General features: G+C 37.1%; 1 protein-coding gene across 5 annotated transcripts in view; it reads left to right on the forward strand.

Moving 5' to 3' along the window:
* The window catches only part of LOC150086618 (uncharacterized), a 344,793-nt gene that overhangs the window by 43,180 nt on the left and 274,777 nt on the right, over positions 1-26,836 (forward strand). For 3 of the 5 annotated variants that reach the window (XR_016546895.1, XM_090372632.1, XM_090372627.1), the window contains exon 2: positions 13,401-13,510. The exons of 1 other annotated variant lie outside the window; for it this stretch is intronic. The gene's annotated coding sequence lies outside the window, so the exon portion shown is untranslated. Of the gene's footprint in view, positions 1-13,400; positions 13,515-26,836 lie in introns of all 5 variants that reach the window. One more of the 5 variants, XM_090372628.1, reaches the window with a different exon arrangement.

Genomic DNA, 26,836 nt, shown 5'->3' on the forward strand with positions numbered 1-26,836 from the left:
CATTCCGGCCATGACCAGATATTCATGGTCTGTTAACTTTAACTGGCTAAGGGCGCTGGAGAGAGAGAGAGAGAGAGAGAGAACCAATTCTTCCAGGTACATGCTACGAAAGAGAACGCCATCATAGTTTCCAACCGGAAAATTGATGCACTATAAAAACAACCATCTTTGGTCTAGGGAAAAGCGATAATTAGGGCCTTTCAGAAGACGTGTTTACGCATCTTATGTACTCAGAGTATTTTCCTCATTCTTTGTATTATTTTCGAGGTCTCGCTCCCTTTTTTGTGTATGTTATCTTCTACTAGTGTTAGATAGCAGAAAACAGCACATTTCTTACGAATACTGATAAAAATCCCCCCCCCCCCCTTCAAGATCTGCAGTCTTGTGTTTGATACCGTGCACATGAATGAGATGCTTCCTTATCTTCTCTGTCGTAATACGATTGCGAAAGAAGGTATGGGGGTGGTGATTTGCATACCGTTGTGCTGCACTACTGATACTAATTTTGAAGTCTGAAACGGAATTTTTATTCACGGCACAGACGCATTAGAGTATAGTTGCTAGTTATTTAATTAAAATCCATGCCGTCTGACGGGCCAAATTAGTAAAACAAATGTTTTGCTGGCTACATTTATATTTATTTCAAGAGAAACATCGTATAAAAAAAAAAAAAAACTGTAAGATGGTCCTTGTGTGTCGACGTTTCGAGGGAAAAATGGCCTTGCTTTCTTCATTACCAACAATACAGAAGACAATATGATAATCGAATATAACAGGAAATTCACAAAATTAACTAGTCAGATGTTTGTTTCACTGATCTTAAGAAATCTGAGGAATTCCCGTTTTTAAGATTTTATCTTTAAAATATCTCAAAGTATTAATTTATTATTAAGAGTAATTTAAATTATTGTACATCTTGAAAAAAATCTTTTGCGTATTGCATTTTTATTTTTCTGGAATTTCAAGCGGGGCATTTAGCATTCTTTTCCTCTTAGGACGAGTAGAGCATCTGATATAAAAGTGTTTAGTTTTAAGTAGTTTAAAGATTTATTTTTCTCTGCCGTTTGATGGACCAAACACGTTCCTTCTTAAAGATATTTCTTGGCTAAATGCCTAAGAGTATGAAAGAGTTTGTTTATGCATGTGTAATGCACGCACCTCATTTCTGCTACCAATGTAGTTTAAATGAATCATTTTAATTATATCTCATATGTGAATACCTTCACAACAAGTTGCCATGGTAGGGCACTATCTCGAATAAGTAACGCTTCACCAGTGGAGAAGACTAATGTTACTTATTCTCGGCGGATACCACCAACCAGACGGCACCGTTTCGAAGCTTATTGGCTTCTCATCAGTGGGTGAGCAGGTACCGTATTGTTGCAATAGTGACAACCTAGTTATGAAGCTTAACTCCACAATATGGAGTTATACTTCACGTTCCTTCTTTCTCCAACATTTGCAACACGGCACCCGCCATTTTGCCTATTCATTCTTCCATTGGTGCACCTCCTAAAACAGAATTTCCAGTTCAACTTGCGGTATCATGCTATACTTTTTTGTGAGGTGGTGATGATCGTGAAATTTGATAATCAAACGCGTATCGTAAGCCAATTTACACGATCACCGTTGTAGCTAACCGCCCAACAGAAATAAAACACTTTGGAGTTTACGCTTTCACAATATGGCTTCCGTGATCATATTTCATTGTGATGTTTTCTCGTAATGAGCTTTATTTTTATTTGCAGATGTTTTCCAACCCTTGATCAGATTATTATGTGAACTTTAAAACGCTTTTCAAAAGTGTTTACAAAGGACAGCGATTTGGAGGTTGGCAATGGGATTGAAAAACCTCTACTTGTATATATTATGTTGGTGGCACACGTTTGCAATTCGCTGTTCCATTTTATGTGAATAGGAAGTAAAGTAAGCGTTTTTAAAAGGAAGATAATTCTCACGAGAGGGTAGAAACTAGTTATTTCGTCACTGTGCAACTCGACTGTGCGGAGATTTATAGAGGCACGTCGATTGCGTCAACGCAGACGCATCCTACGCAGATGCAACCAATAGGTTGACATAATTGCTAAACACGAAACAGGATTATAATTGTCGTATTATACTTTTTTTTGTGGGATTAAGGGAAAAAATTCAGCGTACTATTATCGCACACCTTCATTCTCTTGTCTGTGACGTTACTTAACAAGAGGAGTAGTGCAAGGAATTTAGAAAATGGTCGTAGGTGACTAATGGCTGGTCGGCCTCTTAATTTGGCTATATTTTTTTGTATGTGGGGGTTGCAGGAAAATGATGCTGAACGGCTATTTGTAACATAATCTAGAGTTTTCTTCTTTTTTTTTCCCCCTACGAAATTAGCTGATAGTGGCACACGTTTGCAGTTCGCTTACGGCACATCTTTCTTATTTACAGTTTCAAAACAACGTACTATAAAACAAGCAGTGATAGACTTCAATGAGTAATATATATATATATATGTATATATATATTTTTTTTTTTTTTTTTTTCCCTCTAAGCGTATATGTCATGTCAGAAACAGAGGCCCACTTATTGTTGTCTTTCTTTTGAGTTTAATGTTTGACCCCTGAAGGCGACATTGGAATTATGAATTATATAGCAATAAGTACTTTCTTATTGTTTTTCGTAGTTCCAATCACCGTTTGTAGTTTATATTCTACGCTCATCCCCAATCTCTTCTCATTTAATCTTTACAAATTACTGCTTTGGCTGTTGTAGTAATATAAGAATTATTTAGAATTTTTGGGTTCAGGAGGATGAATAGTTACGGTTTCAGCACAGTGAGACACCAGTGCACTAGAACCGTGGGGTAAGGTGGGCAAAGGCCTAAGAGGGCTTTCTAAGAAAGTTTTACTGGGAAAACAAAAGTATGGCTAACGCGTGGAACGGTTGTGAAAATATGGTGAATACGTAGAACGTATAGGACACTCCACTCCAACCAGCCCTAAGCAGCTGTATCCGAGAGGAGTTAGTAAAATAAAATACACTTTTAGAGAATAGTAAGTTAAGTAAACAATTTTTAAATAATAATGTTTATATATATATATATATATATAATGCACAGTGAGTTAAGTAAAAATCATTGTAATAATACGAGTTTAAATGAATTACAACTAATAGCATAGAAAAGATAGAATATATATAAAAATAAATAATCATAAACCAAGGTACGTATTATCTTATCAAGAAGCTACATGACCAGGATTTATGGCATTATATTAAATCCACTCTCTCTCCCCCCGGTCCCTCCCCTATCTGCTGATTATTTATACTCTTTTTATCCTTCTTTCTTTTCTCTTCCTTTATTATTTCTTTATTATCATTTTATTTTCCTTGCATTGCTGAGGTGAGCTTTTTTTTTTTTTTTTTTCTCTTTTGAATTTCATTTGCCTACTCTTTTTCTGTCCCCTTTTCTTTTTATGTATTTTACATATATACATAATAAAATAAAAAAATAATAATCGATAATAATAAAAGTATAAAATAATGATAAATAAATCAAAAATAATAAAAATATAAAAAATAGATTAATTATGTAAATATAATTAGCCTAATTATGACAGTTGTTTGGGTGAATAAACGTACTACACTGAATCATCACATTTATTGACTGGTGTGTTCGAAAATGAACCTTGTAGTTTAATGTACTGGGTGGTTATAAATTAATTACGTCAAAATATATTAATCTATTTACAAGAAGACATAACCAAGTTTTATTGTGTGGCTTTAATTTACAGGACTTGCAAATATTGCTCAAAATGTTATCCTCTGAATCAATAACAGTTCCGATTCGGATAATGAAATTATCAACAGCGGAGGAAAGCTGATTTCGCGACACATTAATTAGTTCTGTTTTGTTCGCTACATCTTTGGAGAAAACATCAGGGCCCAGGTGTAGACTGCGAGGTGGCCACTGTTTAAAAGCTCTGCCGACATTTGGAAATTTCCAAATCTGAATCCGTAGAGATGAGAAAAGGTTATTGAGGTCTCTTTAGGCACACTAGATTTGGTTGCTCTTAGGCGGAGGTGCATAGCTTTTCCCGTGATTTTTACACACGCTTTTTTGTCATCCGCAAAAAGACAAATCACCGTCAGAATACGCAATATACTGACGTCTAATGGCATGCAGAGGAAAATATACCGGTACTTGGTCACACATAATTGATTTATACTATGAAAAAAAGTATATTGTTATATTTTTGTTTCGGCTTACTTTTGGCACTCAAGCCAGGAAAGGTTCACCTTTGCTGGATGAGGTTTTATTTCCTTCAGTCTAAATAAGCTTAAGCTAATATAAAGGTTATTACCTAGTAGTTCCTCTGGTTCCTTCGTGGCCTTATAGAGGCAAACGGAGTTAGGTCATTCGTTACTTCTGTTATGAGTATAAACTGTAGTAGTAAATTTTTATTGTTATTATTTTTCCGGTACAGGTTTTTCGTGTCGGTACATTGAATGTAAGAAGTTGTTTTGTTACTAAGTTGCGTTTTCTCGTCCTAAAGGGGAACAAAAAAGTGTACGGCATAGAAATAGAATTCCGGAAACAGTGTCTGTAATGTTGACTTCCTTTTAAAAGCAAGGGGTCAGGTCATCAATTTTTGTAATTTTAAAATGGGAAACCGCTTTTTGTTTTTTCCTTTTCGTAAATGCTCAGATATTGGACAGAATTATCTCTGACTGCCCAGTATCCGTGCAGTAGTGATGGTGTGTTTTTGTCTGAAAAACTGTTCACTTCAGGATTACAAATTGGACCTGTTGTGGTTGATCTATTGTCTTCACTTAAAACTGATAAGTGTTTGTTAAACCTATAAAAGGTTTTTAGTCATTACCAAACCCTCGTTCAGTTCTGTTTATTTATGATGCTGTTGTTGTTATTTGGTTTTTAGGAGCATTAGCAACTAAGGCCATATTGCTCCGGGATATGCGGTGGTCATTCCCTGAATGACCTTTCCGCATCCTCCGTATTTGGTGGTGACGGGCTCGAACCCCGGTCTAATCAAGAAGCGTGTGCTACGCACTGCTGCTCCTTCCCACCTGGCTACGGAGGCGCCTATTTATGATGCATTTCCACCTATTATCATATTTGACTGACTGTAGGACAATGGGTGGAAACGCTTTTGATCGTCTCCACCTACGTAAAAATCCTTGTTGGCGTATATCTATAAATGTATGCGGCCAAGAGGACGCGATATGTAATACGAAGCGAACTTGTATAACCTGCTGTTATCCCGGAAAGAATCGAGTTCCTAACAGGTTACGTCACATTTCACGTGTGACAATATTCCGCCTTATTCACTCCCTAACCCACCTCCCCCCCGCCTTAAACTTCTCCCCCTTCCTCCGTCGTAAACAGTGGCATCTAATGTGATGTCATTTTGGGGTCGTGAGAACCGGCTTGGGACTTGTACGAGTGACTCGTCTAGCTTGTAGGTAAACCTGTGACCAAAATTAAATGTGAAGGTAATATTGATGTGTACTGTATCGTCTCCGGTTGTCACCACTTCTATATCTGAAACATGCACGTGTCGGTTGTAGTAAATAACCCGCACAAGTTTCACCATCCTCGAAGCAGTGTGGGTAAAACCACTGTATCTTTTCATAAAGAACATCCGCAGTCATTTATGATGGCAGGTTTGCAATCTTAAGTGTAATGTCTCGGAAGTCAAGCTGTAAATCAAATATTCGATTAAAAATTTCCAAATATTTGCATTCACGCAATTTCCTGCCTCTCTCTTTCTTGCAACTAGACATATTTCTTTCTCGTTTGCAATTTCACGATGTTTTTCTTCATTCTAATTCAACTGACAGAAAGGAATGAGACCAATGACTTTCCATCCTCTTGCAGTGCAAATTTAATTTTGAGTTAATGCGTATGCAACAAGGGGCATCGCTCTGCCTGCGAGTTCGATGCACGAATACTCCCACGCAATTCTTGGTGATGGAAAATTTATATCTCGTCAGCCAACGGTAGTTTTAATCTTTAAATCACCTCCTCTTCCTCTCCAGGTAAACAAACTTTAAATTAGTTTCTTTGTGTTCACTTGCCGAATTCTTAACAAAATCAGTTACCCGTACCCACGAGGATTTGCTATGAATAAATTTAACCGTTAGCGCCATAGATGCGGTCAACAACTATTTATTTATTTAACTGGCAAAGGAAAACATCATGAGTTTAATATCAGAAGAGTAATAGAATTTATTATTTTGATTGCATTGGGAATTTTGTCATTCCTTACATTTCTGCCAATCGATTTAAATGTAATGTAGTGTATTAGCTGAATAGTTATGCCCATTTGATACTTGTTTATAGAAAAATTGACAGCCGCGATTCACCGACATAAACAGGACCAAGAGGGTAATTAGATAACCGAAATGTTAAAAGAAAAAAAAAAAAAAACTATAGTACATATGCGAGTGTATAAACATAAGATTTAATAACAGTGTGTCTGGATCATTACTCAGAATATTAATTATATTTAATAAGAATGTTAATATATTTTTATTAAAAAAATTGTAGTTGGAGCATGCATGCATGTCATGGGGCAGCAGTAGTGGATGGATACTGAGTAAAATTGAGGTAATGCATTAAATCGAGTTGTTTCAGTAGTTTAAAGGTAAAGTATGTTCCCTATGGCAGATACAAACACTATTCCTTGCGCTTTAACAAGGTGTGTGACTTTGTATAATCGTAGTCCTGGATAAACGCAATCGTTTCTAAAGAGTATACGCTCAAGTTCTCTCATTGTCACCAGAGACTGAAGCAGGGCATCTGTGTTCAGTTGGTGGGAGGCATTTTAAGGACGGCAAGTAGGGTCAAGGGTGAATCTCATAGTGGCTGAGAGCAAGCACAGGTATAGTCGATTTGAACGTTTGGAGGAGGAAGACAGATTGAGACAATGACTGCTGATTAATTATTTGGAAGCTCTGTGGTAGCACTTGAGGGATACAATTCTGGAAAAAATAATTCCAGAGACGTTAAGTCATCATTCTTCCTGCAGGATAACGGCAGAATGCCTTCTGCAGGTACATCACTCTATAGCGCGGATCCCTTCCCCTGTCGGTTTGTGGGCTTTCCCGACCTGAAACATTAACTAAAAGGCCAATTTGGTATCGATGCAGAGGTAAAAAAAAAAAAAAAAAACCGATCATGGCCGCTATTTTGAAGGGCATACGAAAGGACATGTGGCTGCTGCACGAGTTTGAGAAGTGAATAGACTGTTTAAATAAGAGCCGCTATTTTGAAAAGGAAACTGTTTATAACGCTCAGAATAGTTCTGCTTCCGTGCAGTCTCAGAACTTTTTAAACCTCCCTATTCTGTCATCAACAGTTTCTAAATTGTTAATGAATTATTTTCATGTTTTAAATGAATAGCAGATTCACCCTCTTGGTTGATGTTAACTGTTTGAAAACGATATTAGTAACTTTAGGTCGACTCCTGGATAAACGTAGTCGTTTTTAAACAGTGTAAGTCCAAGTTCTCGCACTGTCACCGGAGGAACTGTAATGTCCCCGGAAAGTAAAACAACGTTGCTATCCCCACCACCTTTCTTTACTGAATTTCATGGCTTAATGTTTTAAAACTGTTTACAGTTCTCTGCATTTATGGTGTTAGTTAATGATTTTTATTTTTTTGTAGCAACAAACCCCTCAATAGGAAAGGAATGGAACAGAAAATATGCATTTTTTTCTGTTCCATTCCTCTCCTATGCTTCAAGTCAGCTAGTTTTATTTACCTTGAAGTTTAGGCTGCGAGGACCTTGAGAACATCATCTGCCGCTATAGCAGAACCGGAAAGGAAACTGGATCAAGTAGCATGCCGCATGTGATAACATGGCTGACAGGTCGCTTGTGGCGTAATTATGGAGGTGAGGACAAAAAAAAAAAAAGAAAAAAAAAGAGAGTTGCTTCACTGTAGTGCATGTTGAAAAATGGCGGAAGTCTACCACAGCTTGGCTGCAGATATTCGAACTAATCATGTTTTCCTTAACGTGTCGGCTAGCCGAGACTGCTTTGTGTAGAATCATTCTTAAATATTATTTATTGGTGAAGTCTTAGATAAAAGTTATTTCTCAAAATGTATTTATTAATGATTTAGTAGTTAAAGTCATCATATATTTTTTTTGTTATAGATATTGTGAGTATATGACAGTGATGTTCCGAATCACATCAAGAATGATTTTAAAAAATATTTGGATGCATGTAATCATTTACATGCAAATGATTTTTTTTTTAAGTAAATCATCCATAAATGATCGCGAGCAGCCGCATTGTTTGAAGACTGATTAGAAAGTTTTTCTATTTTTGGGAGTGAAAAAACTATTCATAACCGATGTTCCCCACCTTTTCTCCCCTTTTTATTGCTTTGTTTTCGATGTAACTCTTTTTGAATGGACATGCACTTGAATTTTGTTTATGCCACTTCCTTTTCCAGCAAGTACAGTACTTTTCTTTTAAATTTTATTTTTTGGCTTTATAGTAATCATAAACAAGAAAAGTTGCTGCAATCTGTCTACTATTAATAATGTATTAGCAAACCTGTCTACCATTAATAATGTATTAGCAAAACGATGCAAAGAAGCTAGCTTATGGAGCACAACCGTAGTGGGGGATCGTAATAATTAAATGAATTGAATTAAATTTCTTAAAAAAAAAAAAAATGAAAGTAACCAATATCACCTTTCCTCACTTCATTTACCTATTTATTTTCCAGTATTTATCATATCGCTCTTTAAATTTAGGTAAACCTTCAAATTACACAAGAGAAGGTAGGAGTTTTTTTTTCTTCTTCTCCCAGCACTCACTCTTAACTAAACGAAGTTTTGTACATCTCCACTTTATCCCCTCTCAATTTAAATTTAGGCGTGTTACATGACAGAATATAAAAAAAAACGAACAAACACACCTAAGGTTTACCTAAACCTTAAAACACCTCGTTTCCAAACAAAACTCAAGTCTCTCTTGATAAGAATCACCCTTTCTGCCCTTAACCCATCTCCCCCTTTTTTTTTTCTTTTTATCTTCTCTACCAGGTTCGCAGCTTTCTTAAAATGGTGTCTCCAAGCTCCTATCCTATATTCAAGATAGGGTCTGACTATTGCTTTATGTAATGGTATTTAAAAAAAAAAAATTTTTTTTATGTAAACCCCAAACACGAGAGGTATTAAAACCTATGTACTTAGTACCGTGCTTGGGTTGGAGGTTGAGAAGACGAACGAAGATATTTGTTGACATTGGACGTGAACTTCTGTAGACCGTAATTTTCAGGAAATACGTATGAAGGAAGGTTGTTCCAGAAAATGGCAGTTGAATAAATAAACGAGGAAGATGAAAAGTTGGTTCTGTGAGTTTGAAATTGGAAAGTAAATGGATGTTGGCTGGTGGCGGCACGTGTTCGGACTGTTTTGAAAGAGAGAGCGGGAATTATAGAAGCCAATTCGGAAGACAGTGCCCATGGAAGTATCTGTAGAAGAGGCATGTAGCAGAAACAGAACGTCTATGAGACAGTGAGTGAAGAGGCTCTGTTAGAGATGAATCATTAATTAAACTAACTGTCCTCTTCTGATTGGAATCAAGAAGCCTGAGAGAGGTTTTGGGGGCACCACCCCAGATGTGGGAACAATATTCCATGGCAGGGCGGATTTCCGATTTATACAGAGTGAGTAGCTGTTTGGAAGAAAAGTAACGCCGACAGCGAAAGAGAAAACGAAGTTTTTTAGATGCGGAGGAAGCAATATAGATTAGAGAGATTAGAAGTCAGGGTAATCCCCAAAAGAGATATCATTTTGCCTAGAAATCAGAGTGTCACCAAAGATAAGCATAGGAGCAGAAGAATCCTTTTTGTGAGAAATAAGACAAGACTGAGTTTTAGAAGGGTTGAAATCAACTAAGTTGTCTTTGCCCCACTGGAGAATTACCTGAAGATCGGCATTTAAGGAATTGGCAGCAGATTTTCGAGAACTTGAAGCTGATTGAGCAGGGCAAGGATTCTCAAAATGGAAAGTAGAATGCAATGTGCTATCATCGGCAAAACTATGGATAAGATTTCCAGTCAATGGAAGAAGGTCATTAATATACAAGAAGAAAAGAGTGGGGGAAAGAACTGAACCTTGGGGGACACCGGCATTAGTGGAGAAGTTAGAAGATAGAGAGCCATCTATCATCACCCTCAGTGAGCGATCAGAGAGAAAACTGGATAACCAATTACTAAAAACAGTTGGAAAACCATAAGATGGAAGCTTGTTTAGAAGACCTTTATGCCAAATACGATCGAAAGCCTTTGAAATGTCAAGAGCAACTACTTGTGTTTCACCGAACCTTTCCATTGAATTAGTCCATAAATGGGTAACATAAGCCAGAATATCATCAGTGGATCGACACTGACGGAATCCATACTGGCGATCGTTTCTAGACGCAAGGTTTCTAGATAGTTTAAGAGTTGGCGGTTAATTGATTTCTCCATTACTTTAGATAGAGTAGAAGTAATTGCAATGGGACGATAATTGGATGGGAGGGATTTGTCACCCTTTTTAGGAACTGGCTAGATATGAGCACATTTCCAAGCAGAAGGAAAAGCACCTTTGGAATAAGAAAGTGAAAAAAGGCGGCAAAGAATAGGAGCACATGTTTTGAGAACAACTGGAGAAATGCCAATCGGACCTGGAGCTTTCTTTGCATCAAGATTCGTCAAAATCGTTCTGACATCCTTTTGACGGAAGACCACAGGAGGCATTGAATGGAGTGTGTTGGGAATGGTGGAGGTGTTTTACCATGATCATTAATACACGAGTTGGAAGAAAAATGGGATGCTAGCAGGTCAGTTTTATCCTTGGCTGAAGCGACAACAGAACCATCTGGTTTGGACAGAGGTGAGAGCAGAGATGGGCAAAAGTTGCGGCCAATAGCTTTGGCAAGAGACCAGAATGCTCGGCTACCATTAGGGCAAGAAGCAAGTTTTCTACTCTTAGCTTGTTCAAACTCTAGTTTGGGCTGATTAATACTGCTTTACAATTGTTGCGAGCTTTGGTGTAGGCAGAAAATGAAACTAGAGAATTAGAAACAAGCCAATTACGATATGCAACATTCTTCTCTTGAAGAGCCTTAGCACATTTATGGGAAAACCAAGGTTTAGATAAAGGACGAGATTTTAAAGTGGAGTGTGGGATAAAGGATTCCATTTCTGCAAGAATAATTTCACTGACAAGATCTGAGCAAACGTTGACATCAGAAGTTTTGAAACAGTAATCCGACCAAGGAAAAGAAGAAAAGAAATATCGCAGGTCATCCCATTTTGCATTCTTGTAATGCCAAACAACACTAGGTTGGGAATAGCCATGAGATAAAGGCTCCATTGGAGAAGAGACAATCAACAAGTTGTGATCTGAAGTGCCTAAAGGACCTCTCACTTCGACCGTGTACTTAGAAGGGTTGTTTGTGAGAAAAAGATCAAGCGTATTGGCTGTATGATTAGGATTGTCCGGTATTCTTGTAGGTAAATGAACAATCTGTGCAAGGTCATTAGTAATTGAAAAAGTATAATGGCCTCTTTATTTCTCCTGGCAAACTTCTTACATATTATTAACAGGACCACGATGTTTCCATTTTTCGGCCCATCCAAATAATTTAAATCCTGTTGAAGTTGCCTACTCTAATTAATGTCATTGACCGTCATTGTTTCATCAGCAGACTTAAACATTAAACTTGAAATACCTACATCCGTATCATTAATGAATTATTAGAAACATTAAGGAGCCAAGAACCGAACTCTGTGGGATTCTAGGATTCGATAAGACGGAAGAAACTTGTTGACAAAGGAGTTTCTTTAGATTGTATATTGTTGAATTTTCATCCCGGCCTTTTATTAAAACTATGTTATAGCGTTTCAAGGCCACGAGTCATTCAAAAACTTCCTATTTGGAGTGTGAGAGATCATGTATATCCAAATGATTTAATTAATGATGGTAGATAATCCCATTTATCACCAAATCAGCAGAGGTAATTCCATTAATATTAAAAATCTGTGTGTATAACAAATATTCATGTATGCAGTACAGTTGTTCAAGTAATCAGCGGTTTTGAGTAAATTTCTTACTGCATTGGGCTGCGAACACTACGAAATAGTTTTACTTTAGTGTTTTTTTTTCTCTTTGTCTATAAATTGTGCGAACTCTGGCGATAACTCGAAGTCCGTGAAGTGAAGAGTTGGCGAATGTCCCTATTCCCCCACCTTAGAGTGCTTGTGCGCCTTTTTATTTTATTTCCTTATTTTCGAAACTTGACCAAAGTAATAAAAATAAAGAATATTTAAGTCTCAGAAGATCGTTTACCCTAAGTTTTGTGGAAGAATATATTTGGAGAGAAGTAGGTCACCGGATGAAAGGTTGTATTTCCTTTTTTTTTTTTTTACTCTGTTTTGCTCCTCTGTTCCAGACATATTGCCGCTTAAACTTTGCTGTAAAGAGAATATATATATATATTACACATTTTCCTTTCTTTCCTTACCAACGCTGAGAATCTTTTTTCTTTTTTTGCTGAATAGCTTAACTCTCAGGGAATGGAAGGGAGAATAATGGAACACACAAAATACTCCCAGTTCTCTTCCCTCAGTTTTCATTTCTTATTTGTTTGCGTTCGTGCATAAAATTCATACGTTCTCTGGAAATTCGTAAGTGGGATTATTTAAGTAGCTTTTCTTCTAGCAGTGTGCGGTTATGCATTGTTAATGGAAACCACATGAGGATTGAGTTGCACTAAACACACACAAAAAAAGAAAACATGGCGTCATTTTTTTTTTAATGTTACTTTCGTACTTGCTAATGGTTTGTGAAGGACCGCTCTATTAACCGCAAGCCGGCAGATTACAACAAATCGACCCTCCTCCCCCACCTCTTTTTTTTTTTTTCCCCTTTTGCTGTGACCTCTACATTAATCTTTGGAGGCTGCCGTTCCTGTAATTAATCTGTTGTGGTTAAATGCCGCTTGGTAGAGTATGTAGAACGTTTATGTGGACCTGACCTCTTTGGAGTGGGAGGTTACACCTAGTGAGCGATCCCCCGTTGACGTGGGAGTTCGTGACGTGATGTGTGGCGTGAAGTAGCTGTTTTTCCACTTCCTCGGTAGCTGATGACAGCGTTAGCGAGATTCTTGGTTCCTAATTTCAGTTATTTAGGAGTGTCAGATTTCTGCAGCTGGGATTTTGGGCCACATCATGGAATTACTCGCTGAATGCGCTCATTATTACCATATAGTGAAATTTCATTATAATAAAAAAAAAGTATTATTATTTATTCGGAGCTATCCTTATTGTTTTTTTTTTGTTGTTTTTTTTTTTTTTTTTTTTTTAATTTCTGAAAATAGTTTTTGAATTTTACAGTACTTTGTGGAAGCTTCTGCAGATGTAACAGTTTCCGTTTCTTCGCAATCTTCATCTCGTTGTTGTCTGGATCCTGGTTGTGCTACAAGACAGATTTGAGCGACTGCAAGGTCGGTGAGTTTTTGAATTGCAGCAACTTTTGTAATCTGTATTTGCAAATTTATGGAAACTGCTGAAGGTGGCAGTCGGTCGGAGTTTGGTTTTTAATATCTTTGTAAAAAGAAATATTTCTTTTTTGTGCAGCATAATGATTGCTTTTAATCCAAGATTCTATCAGCACTCGACAACTGTTGATATCTGCAGATTCTACAAATAGCTGTCAGTTTTATTCTTTGCAGTGGAGGCGAGACCTTGGTGGGTAATTTCAACCATATGTTTTGAACTTCTTTCAGAGTTTTTTGGAAGTGAATCGTGACAGCGTGAATGCTGTCTTATTAATCTAAAGGCCGAAGGAATGATGTGCAAAATTCCTGATCAGTTGGTGCTTGTCTCCTTCAACTGCCGTCATAGTTTTAACTTTCCTCAAATAAAATTGCCTCAAATTAAAATTATTAATAGCGAATGCCTATCCATTGGCAAATTAACGGTTTGTAACTACATTTCAAGCGCATTAGAAAAAAGTAATAGTTCATGATTTATAAAAAAAAAGGAGCAAAAAAAAAAAAAAAAAAACCCAATTTTATGCACAAACCGAGAAAATTTCGTTTCTGCGCCTCCACCATATTGCTATTCATTCTTCCAACCAGCGCATGGCAAAAAACATTATATCAATTGTTTCAACTACAATATACGGTATATAGATACCCTATGTGATATGTATGAAAATAAATAAATAAACTATAATTTCAGAATTTCTGTTTCGATTTTAATGAGATTTGGAAAGGTCCTACAAATCGTTCTAAAAGTGCGAAATATAAAATTTCATGAAAATCCATTCAGTGGGAATCGAATATGCGGATGTATGGACAAAGAATTAATAATTGTCGGGTTTCTAATAGAAATCCGATTTTAATGAAATTTGAGATGATTCTACAACTCTTTCTAAAAGGTCCAATTATAAAATTCCATGAAAATCCGACACTGAAAGACAAGTTGCTATATGCAGGCGAGCAGAGTGGCATGGTGAAGACAATAGATGCATCATGCATATATGCTAACTCCCCAAAAAACGGCAAGAGTTTAATTAAGCGACTCTTTGCACTAGAGAACTTTCCCGTACCTTCGATATTATAGATCTATAGCCTGACAAGCTGACCATGATTTTTAACTATCATTAGTTTATATACTAGGCGTGGTAATAAAGTTCCCGGACTGATGCAACAAAAAGTGAAAGAGCCCAAAAACGGTTTTATTTTTATTCAAAGTAATCACCACCTGATTCAAATGCACTTATTACACCCTTTCTAAAAGTTTCTGGAAAGAGTCAGCGAAGGCTTCGAAAGAGGTGTTTTCTTTGTTTTCAACATCCGGAAATCTTTTTCTTTTGAGAGCAGTTTTCATTTCGGAAAGAGAAGTCCTCTGGTTGTAGGTCTGGAGAGTGGGCTGAATGGTTGATCTGTACAATGCCATGTTTAATCAAAAATGTCCTTGCAACAATTGCTAAACGGGTGGGGGTATTGTCGCGCAACAAGTACCGTCTGCCTTTCTCTCGAAACTTTGGCCTTACAGGCTAAATGCGCTTCAGTAGCTATTGGAGCATCTATATGTAGAATTCAGCATCGACTCCCTCCCCTTCAGGCACAAATTCCTTGTGAGTCACACCCTGTTTGTCAAAACACATGATCAGCATCGTGCTGAACCTGGACTTCTGTAAACAAAAAACATTTTGGGCTTTGGTGCTGATTTGGAAGTCCACTGCATGCCTTGACTTTCGTCTCTGAGTCGTACTGAAGCACCCAACATTCATCTTCAGTGACAGTATAGTCGAGAGAATTAGGATTGTCTTGTAAAGTCCGGATGACCTGTGCATGATGACACTCTTCGTTGCTCTGCTCATCAGCGAGGCTGTGCGGCACAAATGTTGCACAGAACTTCCTTTTATTACTACGTCTTCCTGCAGAATTTGACGTTTGATCTTATTTATATCCAACTCATCACATTCATATTCAACATCATGGTGGGGCTTGTCCTTGCTGACCTTTTGGGGTTGCCTTCCCTATCATACCCATACTTCTACCTGTTTCTCCTCGTTCTTCAGTTTTTACCCCTACTCTAACTCATCGCGATTTTTTTTTTTTTAATATACAATAGGCCCTTGCCACTGAAATCTTCGGAAACTAGGGGGCAGGACCTGCCAGAGTACTAATGCGATCTCTCTCTATGCTTGACCTGCCTCCTCGGGGCGAAGTGTGTGCAACAGAGAATCCCACTAGGGCCCAACGGCTAAATGGTCAGAGGAATAACACAACACTACCACATGCCTTACACTTTTTAAAAACCTCTAGACTTCACAGAGTTCTGTGGTACACAAACAGAGTACAAAACGCGGAGATTGTGGGGGAACCTCTGGGTCTGTCAGACATTAAGTACTTTACCCAACTTATACGCCATCATTGTGAGGGTTAAATGACGATTTCTTTCCACAATTTCCCGAACTTTTTTGCAACTGTATCCTCATTTCGAGAGGTTGACGGACAGCCACTTCTTGGGTCATTGCGAAAGTTCAGACACACTAGTACGACTTAACGTTTCATCGCCATAAACAGTTTTTAACATTTCGTACGTTTCTGTTGCAGATTTTCTCATTTTAAAGCAAAATTTGATATTTGTTCGTTGTTCCATTGCAAAGTCTTGACACGGAACGTTAACGCTACTAATGAAACTGGTTATTACTTGCAATCTGTCAGCCTACCGGACAATCTCTGTACTACCATCTGTTGTAGGAAGTTTGAACTACTTCCATTTATTTTCAAATTCATCGAACATGACCGCAACGACACCAGTCCGCGAACTTTATTGCCACACCTTGTAGATTATGCTTGACAGCTGTGGTCATTGAAACTGGTATTACCGACAGCTATTGAAAATCAGACCTTTGCGAGATAAATTGGGTAGCGCACTATTCTTTTGAAGCCTTCCATCGGACCAGTCTATGGTAACCATAATCCAATAACCCATGCCTTCGCAGAAAGTAATTTGTATTTTCCATTCATTGGAATGAAATATGTAAAGAAGAAATAAGAATCACAACATGGTCATCAAACAACTGTCAGCCCACTTGACCAATGGCTCAGCCATCAAAAGCTACAGACAAAAGTAATTAGACAAGACTATTCTATACAATTAATCTACTTAAAAAAAAAAAAGTTGTAACTAAGTGTCTTGTAAATTCTTGTGAATAAATGTCATAAATTCTACTATATTGAATTAATGATTGACTATTTGAATGTAAGTCTTATTTGTTGTTGACACACACTGGTATCCCGTGGCTTTGCAGAGGGGTCAGCAGTTTTGATTCCTTAAATAATAAACGATTTACTGAATTGTTGAATGGCTGACGTATTAAGTTCTTATAGGTCTCATATATTGTGAAATTGTTGTTTTTTAGTCGCTTCAGTGATTTAAGTCATATTGTGTATTATGTCTCTCTGTGTGTATATATCACGGGCGATTTGTATTTTTTGTAAATTCAAAAATATCTATATTTGGAGTTGTTGATTGTTTTGGGAACATCGGCTGCTTCGGTCATATTGCGTCAGTTCATACAATAAAATAAATTTAAAAAATAATAAAATAAATCTGTCTGTATATCAGCTTTATTTATTTTTTATTCAGAATAATAAAATAAAGCTGTATATGTTTATCAAGGTTGGTTGGCAACCTTGTAATCGAGGTAGTAGTAGTAGAGGAGGCATGTGATGCAAGAAAGCAATCTTACGTAGCATCAGCAAAAAAAAAAAAAAAAAAAAAACATTTCACACATTCATTCCCCTCTAAACGTTTGTTCAGTTCCTCCTTGAATTTATTTAAGCTATCAACTTCCACAACTACAGATGGAAGTTTGCTTCAGCAATCAACTGCCCTCTGGCTAAAGGTAAATTTCCGCACGTCTATTCTGCAACTGTCTTTTTTTCAATTTGAATTTATGCCCCCTCAGGTACGAAATCTGAGCAAGAGGAAGAATCCCATCAGCGTTGAGCTTGCTTAAACCATTCAAGGCCTTATACACCTCAATCAGATCTCCTCGCAGGTGCCTCGTCTCCAGACTCTGCAATTTGCAGAATTTAAGCCTTTTTTGGTAAGAGGACCACTTCGTTCTCCACACTAATCTTGTTTCCCTTCTCTGTACTCGCTCAAGCAACTCTACATCCTTCAAAAATGAGGCCTCCAGACCTGTACGCAGTACTCAAGGCTTGGCCTGACCATTGCCTTATACAAAGTGATCTTCACCTCCTTTTCCCTACTAGCAAAATTCCTGTATATCATTGACAATACCCCATGACCTTCTCTGGCAGCCTCTCTGCACTGCTCTGAAAATTTTATATCTGACTGCACAATTACTCCCAGGTCTACCACCCTAAGTGTAGTACCACACAGTTCATACGTTTCTCTTGGGGGGGGGGGGGTGTACTTCTACCCATATGCAGTACTTTGCATTTGTCAATGTTAAACTTCAGTTGCCACTTCTCAGCGAATCTGTCCAACTTTTCTAGATCCTGTTGCAGCAGCACACTGCCATTACTATCATTAACAACCTGCCAACTTTGTATCATCTGCAAACTTGGACATTAAGCCTGATATACCTTCATCAATATCATTGATAAATATACAAAACAACAGTGGGCCGAACCCTGGGGGACTCCACTAATAATATTAATCCACGAAGAGCAGCGTCCATTGATTACCACTCTCTGTCTTTTCTCACCCAATCACCCTTTTATCCATTGTAGCAACTTGCCCTTAATACCATTCTCCTCCAATTTGTACAGTAGTCTTCCATGCGCAACTAACATGACATCCTTGTAGGTCACAAAAGATTACACTAAGTTACAAAATGTTTAAAAAAAATTAATTAACGAAATATGTCCGGCTTGGAATGAAACAGTTATTCTAATTCCGGCCGATTAGTCACATGCCAATCTGATTGGGTTTCAGAAACTGACATGCGCAGTGACTGAACTGTTTTTTCTTATATTTTTAAGATGTGTGCTTTTTTTTTTTTTTTTTTCTAGTTTAACACAAATCAAATTATTTGATGGGACGTGGATTGATCCTGAATATGAATTTTACTTTTACGCACAAAAACTTTATCGTAACGTTAATTCTGTTGCTAGTTCTCACTCTCAGAGAATACTTACTTCATCTTCAGCTAAATCGCTTTTCACTTGAATCCGGAGCTTTAAAAAGTCGTGCAAAATTGAGAATTAGCAAAAAAAAAAAAAAAAAAATTTATTCAGCGGAACCTTTTGTTTATTTATTAATAGTGTGCTCGGGATGCCACCATTATCATTTACTAGCAGCTTGCATCCTTTCCGAGGCCACTATTTCTATACGCTCTGCCTCCTCTCCAGACTGGTGATTTTCACCACGTCAAGGGCGGATCCAACCTTCACATTTTATGTGGAAGATAACAGCAGAGGGAAACAAGAGAGATCCAATCTTAGGGAAAATAACAGCGTATGAAAATTGTTCTGTTCTCAGATAATTCAGAAGCATAAGAACATACTTTTGGAATAATTTAAGGGGGATAATTGCCCCAAATAGAAATTACAGAAAAGCTAGTTGGGTTTGTTTTCTCCTGCTATCTCCACCCACCCTCTATCGATCAGAGCCGAAATAGTGCAGCTATTTCAAAATAGCGTGCATGTTGTTCGTGCTTCAACCTTGTGCTCCATGAAATAATACGCCAGAAGTAAAATAGTTACCCTCAATTCACGATACAAATCTACTAACAATAGGGCTTTGTATGATTTTGCATTATGTTATTATAATACATTTGTAGTGACTGTGTGACGATTGGTTGGTTGTTGTAGGGTTTAAGTCGCATCAACGACTTAGACCATGTTGCGCTATATGTATATTATGTCTGTAAATCGTGTGTTCTGTGGTCGAAGCCCTCGTGGGTAGCACGGTTGGTAGAATCGTCATCTTCCCCACACACCAGGTGGAAAAGATCCGAGTTCAAATCCCGTTAATGACGCGAAGAATTTTTATGGGCCTTTTTCACAGTGTGGCTAAGTTGGTCGGTCTCAGGCGAGGGTAGCATGACTTTTTCTCCTGGAATCTCGGGTTTTCCCTCCAGCAAACCGATCACAGAATACACGCAATTTAGACACATTATATACTGCGCAATATGGCCTAAGTTACCGATGCGTCTAAAACCCTTCAACAACCAACCAATTGTGGTCGATTTGCTTTTTGCTGGACTAAGAACCCGAGTTTCCGAGAGAAAAAACCATATTAATTCTCTCCTGATACCGACTAACTCAACCACATTGTGAAGAAGACCCATAAAAATTCCTCGCGTCATTGAACGGATTCGAACTCAGGGGATGGGGACAGTGATTATACCAACTGTGCTACCTACGAGGGCCAATGGGAAGGAAATAACAGAATTCATTCTCCCTCACGGCTCGCACGGTGGTTATAATGATCATACTCCCACACCAGGTGAAATGAACCTGTATTTGAATTTTATTAAAGACGTCAGAAATTTTTATGGACTTTTTTTTTCATAACGTGGCCGAGTTAGTCTGTCTTAGGCGAGGGTTAAATATATATACATATATTTTTCGTCTATCAAACAGCATACCGACCATACAAAACGCGCAATTACAGATGCAGTATACTTGAGACCTGATAGCTTTAATCGCCTTGACGCTTAATGTATAATTCATATTAATTGCAACTTGCTTGCATCATTTTATGTTTGTATATGTATATAATATACAAATACAATGGCTGCTGAATGATCTTGATCCTAAGCGGATCAAGGTCATTCAGTAGCTATTTCACGCTACCATTCTACCCCTCCTCACCAACAAACTAAGAAATGCAGTGTTTACGTCGGCGGTCAGTACCACGAATTATGTGGGTGTACTGAATAAGAGAGAAGCGGAAGCTAACGAATGATATTCAGCCGCCTATAGAATTTCTCTATAATATAATAACTATAGGGATATGCGAATCAGCCGAGCTGTTAAATATTTAGCAAATTGTAACTTTTTAAAAATGTGAATAATAAATGCGAATTATTTTTAGCATCTTTTTCTTTTATTAATTTTTTAAAGTGCAGTTTCAGCAAGATGAATGCTACTGGAAATCGCCCTGTTATATGTAGCCGGTTCATGCTGACAGGCTCTTTAAATTGTCTCACTCTAACATGTTTGGGCTGTACTATTAGAAGTCTAAATAAGTCGATGACGTGGTATAATACGTAACTTTTTTTTTTTTTAATCGTTTCCCCGCATGTGGGCTGCTCCAGAGTTGATAGTAAAGGTAAAAATATGCACTACATGAAGAGGTAATTTAACGGTTAGGCGCCTGACCTCACATTATCCTATTACGTGTGGCTGGTATAGACAGGAAGTATTGTCCGCCAATTATGTGGCTTGCCTTTCACTTCACGTGTAAGTCGTGTGTTCTTATCCTGACCTGGAGGAATGGATTTTTTTTTCTTTTTTTTCCCCATCGTAATATAAATCTGTTGGTTATGGACTGCGTAACACCGAATCTGTCAGAGAAGGGCGAAGTTTTATGAAGCAGCCAATTTCCCAAACAAACTATCTCATGGGTTTGACTTTTACAGCTCCATTCGTAAACAGAGTGAATATTGCGGAGATGGATGTTAACCATTCATAAATGCGCCACCTTGTCAGTTATTATTTCGAATTTTTGCTTTACTGAAGCCATATTTCATCGTTGCTTAGCAACGGTCTCATTCGCTGAAATTATGCATAGTGGAGTCAAAAAGTTTCTGAACTTCAAGTATTTATTTACGTTAAATGATAGTGTTTAAACCACACCTCCGAACCCGTATTGCTACTTTTGTTACTACAAAAAGAGTTGCTATTAAGACATACTGTTGTTGAAACAGTCCTGAAGGTCTCTGTACACACGATATATATTAGTTTATTTTTGAATGAGCTAGAATATTAACCGTTTTGTGACACACTAGTCCAAGGGTCGAGAACCTTGACAAGAGCTTTATCACTTTTGGTGGAGTGATGCATTCTAGCTGAGCAATATGTTATTCTGCTGGAAAAGTTCTTTGGGAACCAGTGGGTCTGCTAATACCTGTGATTCAATACCTGGACAGTTCAGTATAGATTGGTTAAACATCTCCATGAATTTGGTGTATCCCATCATAGTATTTATATCCAACCTACCACAGTGCCCAGTATTGGACTGTTGTCTACTCAGAGGACATTTGATGAATCCACTTTCTTCCATTACCCAGGTTTTGAGGGATGTTATCCACTTTTGAAACTCGATGGTCACTATTTGCATTACATTTTTTCAGGATTAAAAGTTATATTATAGTTATATTAAGATTATAGTTATATTGTGATACGAAAGTTAAAATCATCATTAAAACTGACTAGAGATGTTGATTCAATAAAGAAGATATTTAGCCATTTACATGAGATTATTGTACTAATTACTTTGAAGTAACTGTTATAGTCTCTAAGTGTATTATATTTGGTACAAAAATATATTTTTATACCTATGTAAGTATTTAGAAATTGAATTAGATAGAAAGTTAAGGACAGTCGCTGCTGTTAGAAAACAATTTTAGCTAATTTGAGATGAGGCTAAAACTTCTTCAGTAATGAAGTGTGTGGATTTCGAATGAATAACATAATTGCTGGCATATTCTGTGATGGATTCGAAAACGAAACAAACTACTCTCCAGAATAATCTAATCCAAATTAATAAGGGTAATAAATATAAAAGAATTTTGAAAATGGTAACAGTGTCGAAGTTTTCACAGAGAATTCAACTGTACCCGACTAGGAGTTTCAGTAGTTTGCTGTGCCTATTGTGAACATCAAATTACAATCCAAGGTGAACCCTTTAATTGATCACAGTTAACTGTTTCCAAATAAGGAATTATCATATATTAATTTTATTCTGGGGATGAATTGAAAGTACGTTATTATTTATTTGAAGGATATTGTCATTAGTTATAAGTCTTCAAATTGGTCCGGCACAGATAGTCTGCTCTTGGCTTCGCATATTTATTTTGTACCTGGTCCCGAAAATCCCTATTGCTGAACTTTTTAAATAGATATTTTGACATCAACTGTGTATGTTAAGATTTTTAATCCGAAATTCTCTGCTATCACAGCGATATCGTTTATAAAGATCAGGAATAAGAATGAAAAAAATAATAATAATAAATAATAATAGTGTGTTGATAAAAGCTGTTAAAGTTTGCTTAGGAGCCTTTACACGATAGTTTCGTTGTATTTTATCTTCAAAATTCGGGTTTTTCATCCGGTAAAAGCAGGTAAATTTACCATAGGACACGCAGTTTACCGATATATATTTTACTTTAAAAATTGGGAAAATTTAGTATCACAGCATGTATAGATAGATTAGATTAATTGAAGGTTAATTTATCCATGTTTGAAGTAAAAGCTTTACATATCCAATTTTGGATAAATCAACGTTAAATAGGATTTATAATGAAAGTCTGTTTCTAAATACAGAAAGTTTACTGAGTATCCTTATTCTTCACAAACGTTGAAGAAAGGGTTGGAGCCCACTATACACGAAATGAGTAATTATGTGTTAACTGCTTTAATAATCGCACAGTTAATGAATCCATTAAGTGAATTATGTAATTACCCATTAAGTGGACTATTTTAATTATCATAATTACGATAAGTTCTCAGTACTAATTCACTGCCGTTTTCATGTTAAGTTTCCACCAACAGTATCTGTTTTAATGTGCTTGTTTTCAAAACGTTGCTAAAATTGTGAAGTTTTTTACGTGCAAATTTTCCGCTTTTCTACTAATGTCCACCATTTTTTTAAATAATATCCAGAAATGACGTCATTATTCACCAAATTGTTTTACCTACATCGCAACTGTTGCAAATAATCTCTTGTAATTGTTTGCTGATGAGGTACATCAGAAAATGCTTTTTGTTTGATTTATGTAAGTAATGAAAGAACATGTGACGAGAAAGGTTCATTTGAATATAGTACTGTATTATGAAAAATAAAAGGTTTACTGGAGCCTATTTATCCCTTGTGGGTAGCGCAGTTGGTAGAATCGCTGTCCTCCCCACAACGGGTGTAAAAGACCTGAATTCGAGTCCTGTCGATGATGTGAGGAATTTTTATGAGCCTTTTTCACATGGCCGAGTTAGTCGGTCTCAGGTGAGGATAGCATGGTTTTTCCTCCCAAACATTCGGGTTTTTCTTCCAGCGAACAGAAAATCGACCACAGAACACACTCAATTTATGGGCGATATAGTCTTAGTGGCTGATGCTTCTAAAACCCTACTACAACCTTAAATAAGCTCCACAACTGGTGCTTATTTAAGGGAATTTAACAATAATGTCCACTTGTTCACACCATTAGTGCCCCCCAGAAAATTTTAATGAAGGGGAATTATACGAGTTCAATGGCTATAATGTCCTAGTAGCCGAGTGGTCAACTTGAGCATGCATCGTGCTTTGAGTGACTGTGGTTCATGCTCGCGTGACCACCAAGCATGGCGCTATTTCTTGTATTCGCTCAATCTTGACGATATGTCTTCACTTTGTATAAATAGAAAATTTATTTTTAAATACACTGCCTTGTCAATTTAGCGTGAATTCAGTTGCTTTTATACTTGTTTCTGACACTTAGATTGCGGGTGTGGCTTTATTTAGGCTGAATGGTCAATCGCGATAGTGCAGAAGCACAATGTGCTTGAGTGGACCATGATTCTAATACTCTTGACTGCTAAATACTGTTAACGATTGTATTTATTATTGAAATGATTAATTATAAACTCCTGTTATTAGTAGTTGTGCCGGAGAATAAACAGTGTTCCAAAATTCAGGGGTATTCGTATACGTTTCATAATATAGTGTGCTACTCAATAGGCGGCGTGCGAAATCCACTGCAATGTGCGACTGGTTGGCACTTTCTTTGTTAAGAATTTTACCATTGAAAATACTTTCCAGTAAAATTTCCACCCAGTTCAGCCACCCACTCGTTCCTATCGTGAGAAAGCGTGGTATTGATAACACTTGTTTTATTGAGTGTGATAAATGGAGCAAGCGAAGCAAAACGAAAGCAGAACGAAGGGATGGTAGCCGGGCACGATGAACTAAACTAAAGTTCTGACAGCATATTCCCGAGGGAGAAGTTATTTGTAGCTCCCTTGTGGCTAGGTTTCAGTAAATTATTGGTTTACTGTTGTCACACACCAAACTCGCTGTCTAACGCAGAGCCTAGGGCTTATCGAGGTTGTCATCCAGAACGAGAATAAAGTTCTGAAATCAAATAAGTATACCGTAAATCAAATCTGAAATGGGCGGGATGGTGCGAATGTGGCAGAAAGGGACGTTTTTGATTAGTTTCAATGATGTTACAAGTGATCTTAATTACAATATAGCATAAGAAATTTCTGCTATATTATTATAGATTAATGCATTAAAAAAATTCCATTAAAAAAATATATACACGCGCACGCGCACACAGACATATTGAAAGGACATCAAAATAGTACCACCTACCTTAATGGGAGCAAGTAAATGTTCAGCTAGGCGAGCGCTGCAATCAGTCGATGCGTGTGTATGTGTACAGCTGACAAGTAGCGTTGCACACATGGTAAGAAACTGCGATATAACGAACTTCCATCGAGGCAGGATTGTTATTAGCACAAGATGGGGATGTGTGCCCATCTCTGAGTAGGATGTTCTGGGTGGCAAACAAGAACGAAACGCTAGCTTGACATAGCCGAGTGATTAACGCGGGTATGTAACAGTCGTAAACGCGTTTTTTGTTGACCGTGGTTAGAATTCATGTGACCGCTAAATGCCTTCGTATTCTCTATTTTGTTAATATCTCTGACATCCTATGTGAGAGTCCTGAAATATAAACAAACTATGACAGCCGAGTTGTCAAGTTTAAATGGACCTTTGTTTGATCCCACCTAACTACTAAATACGCCGAATACGCCCAAATATACTGCTTCTGACTACTCGGCTCCGGAGGCCTAAGCAGACATTATGTAATACTAAAATGAAAATTCCGCGTTCCATCCAACGAATCAGTTATTCAGTAATGCTTATTATCGTGTCAGTGGAATTTTTTCCCTTCTACAGGTACATTGGTTTTATCTTGATTTTCATTCGTTTACCAATAGAATATTTTACTGTCTACTTAGACCTGAAGTGTAACTGGAACATCACTATCAATTATTAAGCACTCTTCCACTGCTTCTTTATCCAATGACTGGTCCTCTCGACATGACAAACCTTTAGCATAGTTCACCAACTCAGCGATAATTTTCCTCTCCTGTTACACTAAAGCCGAATGATTTCAAGACTCTTGTTCATCATCATTGTCTAAGAATATAGAAATAAATTATGCATCCATATATATAGCCATAAGTTATGAATTTACCTTAGTCGCAGGCCTTAGCAGCACTCCAGATGACGTTTTTGACTTTAAATATGTCATCTGGAATTTCTTTATTCCTAAACATTTTATTGTATTCTGTCAGAATGTTTTTATTCCAGATTTCCCCTTATGTGAATTTAATAACTGCAGAATTCCTTAATCAAAAGGGTAGATAAAATATACAATTAGGTGAAAAATACACACAGACACATTATATTTGAATGTGGGTTCATTTCTCAGGTCCAGGATGGTTTTCCACGGGAACGTTAGTGTTCTATCAAGGAGTGCCACACCTTCATCAAGATTAAAGTACATGTATATGATAAGCAGCTTACACACTTTGATGTAGAGTTTAGTTAAAAAAGAAGGCAGTTGTAATAAATTTCTCTTTCAAAATATAGGAATTTATGAAATACCTTTTGAATGTTTTACGTTTTTGAAATAAGTGGATGGGAGGGAATTGACCCCATTTTGAAAGAGTGATTACGTCGTCTATAACTCCAACGTCAGCATTTATTTTTCTATTCACAGTCATCCACTTACTGATGTCTCCTCTCAATACAGTTTTTGTTTCGGGTTTATTTAATTTTACAAATTAATTCCAATGGAATGCTGATAATTTTTCAAGTAAATGTGATAAATGCATTTGAGCAATTTCCGTGTCCTATTTTGTATTTAATTTTAAAATTTCTATTACTTTTCAAATAAAGAGTTATGTTAGCATACACCATTTCCTCGGTTCTTGAAGTTAAATTTATATTAACTCTTCCCTTGTATGATTTCCTAGCCAATTTCGATAATAGCTTCTTTATTCTGTTGGCCTTCACTTAATCATTCTCATCTTGTGCTAACGGGAGAGAAAGATGAA

Source organism: Mastigoproctus giganteus, chromosome 4, assembly GCF_048544385.1.
Source record: "Mastigoproctus giganteus isolate SK-2022 chromosome 4, ASM4854438v1, whole genome shotgun sequence".
Taxonomy (NCBI): Eukaryota; Metazoa; Arthropoda; class Arachnida; order Uropygi; family Thelyphonidae; genus Mastigoproctus; species Mastigoproctus giganteus.